Source organism: Ovis canadensis, chromosome 1 (assembly GCF_042477335.2).
Source record: "Ovis canadensis isolate MfBH-ARS-UI-01 breed Bighorn chromosome 1, ARS-UI_OviCan_v2, whole genome shotgun sequence".
Lineage (NCBI taxonomy): Eukaryota > Metazoa > Chordata > Mammalia > Artiodactyla > Bovidae > Ovis > Ovis canadensis.
The window spans coordinates 5,136,362-5,144,187 of NC_091245.1; the positions used below are offsets into that span (position 1 = coordinate 5,136,362).

General features: G+C 44.8%; 1 long non-coding RNA gene across 1 annotated transcript; it reads left to right on the forward strand.

Moving 5' to 3' along the window:
- The first annotated feature begins 2,027 nt into the window (after positions 1–2,027).
- LOC138428789 (uncharacterized) lies at positions 2,028–3,871 on the forward strand. The gene is made up of 2 exons (XR_011252578.1): positions 2,028–3,278; positions 3,685–3,871. It is a non-coding gene; the product is annotated as an uncharacterized lncRNA (long non-coding RNA).
- Positions 3,872–7,826: the final 3,955 nt, after the last annotated feature.

Consider the following 7,826-nt stretch of genomic DNA (forward strand, 5'->3'; position numbering starts at 1 on the left):
GAGAGAGATCGAGAGAGAGCAAGAGAGAGCGAGAGAGAGCGAGAGAGAGAGAAAGTTTGAGAGAGAGCGAGAGTGAGAGAGATCGAGAGAGAGCAAGAGAGAGAGAGAGACAGAGAGAGGGAGAGACAGAGAGAGGGAGAGACAGAGAGAGAGAGTGAGAGAGAGACAGAGAGAGCGAGAGAGAGAGACAGAGCGAAAGAGAGCCAGAGAGAGTGAGGAGAAGAGAGCGTGAAGAGAACACTTTGGCTCCTCTTTTTATACGTTTTCCCCTCGCCCTGGACTCCTGTCTCCTATTCTGACTACTCTTTGCGGCCCCATGGGCTGCAGTAACACCAGCCTTCCCTGTCCTTCCCTGTCTCTCTAGTTTGCTCCAACTCATGTCCATTGAGTCTGCGATGCCATCAAACCATCTCATTCTCTGTCTGAGCTCTTATTAAAGACCAGACCTAAAGTTAGAGCAATTCCAAAGATGAGGAAAATCTTAGATTCTGCCTGGCACTGCCTTCCGCAGCTTGTGGACAGCAACCTCCTTCTCAGAGTTGGGAGGAGGGGATCAGTCCTATTCCCGCCCCCACCCCCCACTCCCACCCCAGACCCTTGGATTCCCAAGGGCCTGGGCCTGCTGTCCACCGTCCACGTGGAGCTGCACATCTCTGACGCAAGCAAGTCCAGCCAAACGGGAGGATGTCTTGGATTGGACCCATGTTTTCCTTCCTTTCTCCTGCTCCTCTCCCATTCTGCCTTTGCATTCAGTTGAATACCTTTATTCTTAGATTAGAAAAATCTTTGCATTGACTTAGAGTATCATAGGTTACATACTTGGACCACATAAATCTCACCTCGTCCAGAATCCTATTTACTCAGTTAACTTCTTACTGTGCTCTGGCCTTTTATCAAGGTTTACACTAAGAAAAAATTCATAAGAAAACAGCTCTTGGGTTTCTTATAAAAACATTGTTTACACCTCCTCTCATTATGTTATCTCATGTTTTCTCACAGTTGAAGTCCAGGTCAATTTTTATTTTAATAACTCACAGACAGGAAACCTTTAGTCAACCCCGAGGAATTGAAATGCTTCCTATTTTCTGAGCATGGAAACCATGACGTAACTTTTCCCCATTTTTCCCTCTCTCTTCTGGGATGCTCAAAACTAATTTAATGTTTATTTCAACTGTATTGCCCATTCTCCTGTACCTGTTTTCTTCTTCCTCTTTCTGGTTCCTACCCTCTATTTTGCTGTGCAGTGAATTTGGGGGAGGGGACACAGGCCCTATATCATACCCAGTCTTTTTTGAAAACAGATAATGCATCTTTTAAAAAAATTTATAGAAATATAATTGATTTAAAATGTTGCATTAGTTTCAAGTGTGAAGCAAAGTGATTCAGTTTTACATCTATATTTGTACTTTTTCATGTTCTTGTCCATTATAATTTATTATAAGAGGCTGAGCTTTGTTCCCTATGCTATATAGCAAGTCCGTGTTGGTTGCCTATTTTATATACATATAAAATACATATATTTTAACCTGAAACTCCTAACTCATCCTTCCCAACTCTTCCATCTTTGGTAGCCATAAATTTGTTTTCTCTGTCTGTTAGTCCATTTCCGTTTTGTAAATAAGTCCATCTGCATCATGTTTTTAAATTCCACAAATAAGTGATACCATGATATCATGATATTTTTCTTTCTCTTTTACTTCACTTAGTAGGATACTCTCTAGGTCCATCCATGTTACTTTAAATGGCGTTATTTCGTTCTTTATTTACGACTGACTAGTATTCCACTGTGTATGTATACCATATCTTCTTTATCAGTGTGTCAACTTCTTTATCTGTCAATGGACAGTAGGTTGCTTCCCTGTCTTGACTATTGTAAATAGTGCTGCTATGAACATAGGAGTGCATGTATCATTTTTAATTACAGTTTTCATCTTTTCCGGGTGTATTCCCAGGAGTGGGATTACTGGATCATATGGAGACTTTATGAACCTCCGTACTGTTCTCCATGGTGGCTGTATAGTTTTTGCATCTTTAAAGTATCCATTCACAGAAGCTTGGATGTATGCACCTAGTGGTGAGAAAGGGCCATGTGGGTTGGAGGAGGAGACCCCATTCAGGCCTTTCCTCTGGGGCATTTGCTGTCAGCTCAACCAAAGGAAAAGAGCTCTACTGTCGTAACTGTTCACTTTTTTCATTACGTATGCCCGAAGCATAGCCAAGATCATTTTTGTTCCTTGAGCTAAATTCATGCTGGAGCTCATGAGTGTATGTGCGCTTCCAGAGCCTCCTGAGTCAGTGACCCAGGCTGCTCCTGGCCGCAGCGATTCCTGCGTACACTCCATGCAAGCTGCGCCTCCTCTCCCAGGGGTTTGCAGACCTTCAGATGGACGGACAGGCCTCTGCAGGGGCTTCCTGGCAACAACACTCACTCAAACGCCATGACCAGGACTTGCCTGCAGTAGAAGACCAGGCTTTGGAGGCACATTGCTATTCTTCTGTGAGATACTGATTTTTTTTTACCCTTAAAATATTACTGTTCACAAATTCCATCAAAGCAATTGCATTCTTAGCAGATTATGGAATGTCTTGGATGTGAATATATTTGTTGAAAGTCTTTTTCAAAGAAAATTCAGGGGAAAAATGGAATCAGTTCCTAAAATAACCTCTACTAAGATTCCAGGAAGCCATGGATGAAGAGTCATCTAGGAAGTGGGGGGTGTGGGGGTGGGAGGCAGGTGGAGGAAACAGAAAGCCTTACCATGAGCAGAAAACCACCCTGTAGCGTCAGAAATGCATCCTGCAGCCCAGGCCCTCTTCATCTCGGAGAGAGAGGTCCACAGGAAGGGGCCACGGTGCATAGTTTTGATGGTACAATAAATCCAATCAAACGCCACCACCAAGAGACTTGTTAAACAAAACGACTTGGGAAAGTAAAAAGGCAAAAGCATCTATCAGTCATGAAGCAAAATGAAAACAGGGGTGGATACAATCATGTAGAAGGCATTACTTGGTCATTTTATGCTAATTAAATATAAATTCCAAGATGGAGACACCACAGGCATACACCTTCACTTCTCATGACTAGCACTGACTTATAGAAACACAGCTGATATAAGAAAAGCTAACCCACCGTTTTCATTTGTCAAAAGGCAAGAAAAAAAGCAGTATGCACTCACTTGGAGGATAAAGCCCCCTCCACGTGGGGCAAGAGGCCTGAAGGGGTCCTGAGGGGGGCAGACTTCCCTGCTTCATCCCCCCGGCCAGGCAAGGGCTGTGAGGTGGGTACACATTTCTGTACTGGGGGTAGGGTGACTTTGAAAACAGAATTGCAGTTCTGTAGGGGAAGAGTCAGTGCTCTGGAAAGTTCTATTTTCCTGGTGGGTAAGTGAAGATAATGTGCCTCAAGAGTTAAGTTCTAAAGGACCCTCTTGGGCCCTGGCCATCCCTAGAGCTAACCTACCTCCCTCCTCTCACCGTGGGGAGGGGGTCTCACCCATTTACCTACCTTGCAGGGGTTCACTGAATGGGAGTCTCAGGGGGAGGGAAGTCAGGCCCAGGGAACACCTCCCATGGGAGAGTCTTGGGCTGGGGGTGGTGAGGGTGGGTGGGCTCAGGGTGCCATCATGGCAGGAGAGCAGTTTCAGAATTTGTGTCCAGCTAAAAGGATTTCATATCTTCCTACAGACCAGTGTGTACAGACCGAGTTCTCTTTTTGGTCTTCGCTTTCCAAATACCTGACTTACCTCAAAGTGACACTGTACAGGAGACAGGGATCAAGACCATCCCCATGGAAAAGAAATGCAAGAAAGCAAAATGGCTGTCTGGGGAGGGCTTACAAATAGCTGTGAAAAGAAGAGAAGTGAAAAGCAAAGGAGAAAAGGAAAGAAACAAGCATCTCAATGCAGAATTCCAAAGAATAGCAAGAAGAGATAAGAAAGCCTTCTTCAGTGATCAATGCAAAGAAATAGAGGCAAACAACAGAATGGGAAAGACTAGAGATCTCTTCAAGAAAATTAGAGATACCAAGGGAACATTTCATGCAAAGATGGGCTCCATAAAGGACAGAAATGATATGGACCTAACAGAAGCAGAAGATATTAAGAAGAGGTAGCAAGAATACACAGAAGTACTGTACAAAAAAGATCTTCACACCTGGGTAATCACAATGGTGTGATCACTCGTCTAGAGCCAGACATCCTGGAATGTGAAATCAAGTAGGCCTTAGAAAGCATCACTACCAACAAAGCTAGTGGAGGTGATGGAATTCCAGTTGAGCTGTTTCAAATCCTGAAAGATGATGCTGTGAAAGTGCTGTACTCAAGATGCCAGCAAATTTGGAAAACTCAGCAGTGGCCACAGGACTGGAAAATGTCAGTTTTCATTCCAATCCCAAAGGAAGGCAATGCAAAAGAATGCTCAAACTACCACACAATTGCACCTATCTCACACGCTAGTAAAGTAATGCTCCAAATTCTCCAAGCCAGGCTTCAGCAATACATGAACCATGAACTTCCTGATGTTCAAGCTGGTTTTAGAAAAGGCAGAGGAACCAGAAATCAAATTGCCAACATCTGCTGGATCATGGAAAAAGCAAGAGAGTTCCAGAAAAACATCTATTTCTGCTTTATTGACTATGCCAAAGCCTTTGACTGTGTGGATCACAATAAACTGTGGAAAATTCTGAAAGAGATGGGCATTCCAGACCACCTGACCTGCCTCTTGAGAAATCTGTATGCAGGTCAGGAATCAACAGTTAGAACTGGACATGGAACAACAGACTGGTTCCAAATAGGAAAAGGAGGACGTCAAGGCTGTATATTGGCACCCTGCTTATTGAACTTCTATGCAGAGTACATCATAAAAAATGCTGGACTGGAAGAAGCACAAGCTGGAATCAAGATTGCCAGGAGAAATATCAATAACCTCAGATATGCAGATGACACCACCCTTATGGCAGAAACTGAAGAGGAACTAAAAAGCCTCTGATGAAAGTGAAAGAGGAGAGTGAAAAAGTTGGCTTAAAGCTCAACATTCAGAAAACGAAGATCATGGCATCCAGTCCCATCACTTCATGGGAAATAGATGGGGAAACAGTGGAAACAATGGCTGACTTTATTTTTCTGGGCTCCAAAATCACTGCAGATGGTGATTGCAGCCATGAAATTAAAAGACGCTTACTCCTTGGAAGGAAAATTATGACCAACCTAGATAGCATATTGAAAAGCAGAGATATTATTTTGCCGACTAAGGTCCGTCTAGTCAAGGCTATGGTTTTTCCAGTAGTCAGGTATGGATGTGAGAGTTGGACTGTGAAGAAGGCTGAGCCCTGAAGAATTGATGCTTTTGAACTGTGGTGTTGGAGAAGACTCTTGAGAGTCCCTTGAACTGCAAGGAGATCCAACCAGTCCATTCTGAAGGAGATCAGCCCTGGGACTTCTTTGGAAGGAATGATGCTGAAGCTGAAACTCCAGTACTTTGGCCACCTCATGCGAAGAGTTGACTCACTGGAAAAGACTCTGATGCTGGGAGAGATTGAGGGCAGGAGAAGGGGACGACTGAGGATGAGATGGCTGGATGGCATCACTGACTCAATGGATGTGAGTCTGAATGAAGTCCAGGAGTTGGTGATGGACAGGGAGGCCTGGTGTGCTGCGATTCATGGGGTCGCAAAGAGTTGGACATGACTGAGCGACTGAACTGAACTGAACCTCAAAGTGATTTTATAAGAAAAGGAGCAAAGAGAGCATGGTAATACACTTAATGAAAAATTAAAATAATAATAATAATAATGACGTTTGGAATGTGTTAGTTGCTCAGTCGTGTCCCACTCTTTGCAACTCCATGGACTGTAGCCCACCAGTCTCCTCTGTCCGTGGGATTCTCCAGGCAAGAATACTGGAGTGGGTTGCCATTTCCTTCTCCAGGGAATCTTCCTGACCCAGGGATCGAATCCATGTCTCATCTGTCTCCTACATTGGCAGGCGGGTTCTTTAACACTGAGCCAGGGTTACGAGCTAAAAGAAATTGTTTTCCTACCTAACTGACTGAAGCTAGCTGACAGAGTGTGCCCAGACCAGTTTGGAGAAGAGGGGAGGTGTTAGTCGCTCAGCCGTGTCTTACTCTTTGCGGCTCCATGGGCTGTGGCCCACCAGGCCTCTCTGTCCGTGGGATTCTCCAGGCAAGAATACTGGAGTGGGTTGCCATTCCCTTCTCCAGGGGATCTTCCCCACCCAGGGATTGAGCCCAGGTCTCCTGCATTGCAGGTAGACGCTTTACCATCTGAGCCACCAGGGAAGCCCATAATAATAATAATCGAGGTCAAATCTACTAAACCCTAAATCCCTCCAATGGCTTCCCACCTCTTTCAGTAAAAGTCAGAGTCCTTCTGGAGTCTGCCAGCTCCTCAGTCACCAGCTCAGCCTTTCCTGCATCTCTTCCCCACGCCGTCCCCTCTGGGTACTGGTCTGTGCCCTTCCTTCTGCCTGGAAGGCTTTCCCTGGAGACCTTCCCATGGATCCTGGCCTGGCTTCCTCGCCCGTGGCTGCCATGTCTGAAATCACACGCTTCCCCAAAACATGCACACAACACAGTGATATTCTTCCTTCTCACGTCCTCTAGTCCTCTCCTTAGCATTCAGCACCATTCAACACTTTACACTCCTTAGTTATTAGTTTTGCTGATTGTTTTTATCCCCAGCCCTGCTGGAAGACAAGCTCCATGAAGAAGGGATGCTGCCTGGCTCCTCTCACCTTCTCCCCACCACTGAATTCCCAGCAGCCTAGAGCAGTGCTCAGGCTTCTTTGGTGGCTGAGACAGGAAAGAGCCCGCCTGCAATACAGGAGACCTGGTTCAGTTCCTGGGTTGGGAAGGTCTCCTGGAGAATGGAGTTCTCAGCACATGGCTTGCCTGCGTGCGTGCATGCTAAGTCCCCTCATTCATGTCCAACTCTTTGCGACCCAATGGCAACACTCAAAAACTGCATCTTGAATGAAAGAAGACACGTACTGCAGACCGCAGATTCATGGGTGCATCCTTGTTACCATCACAACCAGCCACTCAGAGCTCTGTTTTCTTTAGTTCTTGGCCGCTGAATATTCTTGGCACAGAGAGACCTGATTTTAGAATGGAGACACGGTGCCTGAGAGTCAGAGAGAGCTTGTTTCTCATGATCTCATTGACCCAGCCCTGTGACACTCAGGTAAGTCCCTCAAACTTCCCTGAACTGTTCCTCCCTCAACTGTAAATAACTATTATAAAAAGAACAGTTATCACTTCTGAGCACTTACTAATACATCAGACTCTGTGCTAATAACCTTCTGAGGTTCCCGAGGAAGCTCAGGTGAATATTGTTATTATGCTGAGCGCTACATAAGGAAATGAGCTCTCAGAGGCGGTAAGTCCTTTACCCAAAGCCACAGCAAAGCTCGGTTCAAGCCCAGAGCATCGTATTCCAGTGTCCAGCAGAAGTCATTGCAGTTTTGCATTGTTGAACTGTGCCATTTGATACTGGAATATGGTCTTAAATAAACGTGGTTATGTTATACATAATTTTAAATATACATTTCTAGCTTTATTTATTTATTTGTTTTGCTAATGACTTATTACTTGCTATTTATTTCATAAGTCTTTTTGACTATGGAAATGATGTTAGACAAAAAGCAAATTCAAGCAGTTTTCTTCTTTGAGTTCAAAATTGGTCATAAAGCAGTGGAGACCATGCGTAACATCAACAACACATTTGGCCCAGAAACTGCTAACAAATGTACAGTGAGTGGTGGTTCAAGGAGTTCTGCAAAGCGGACGAGGGCCTTGAGCATGAGGAGCAT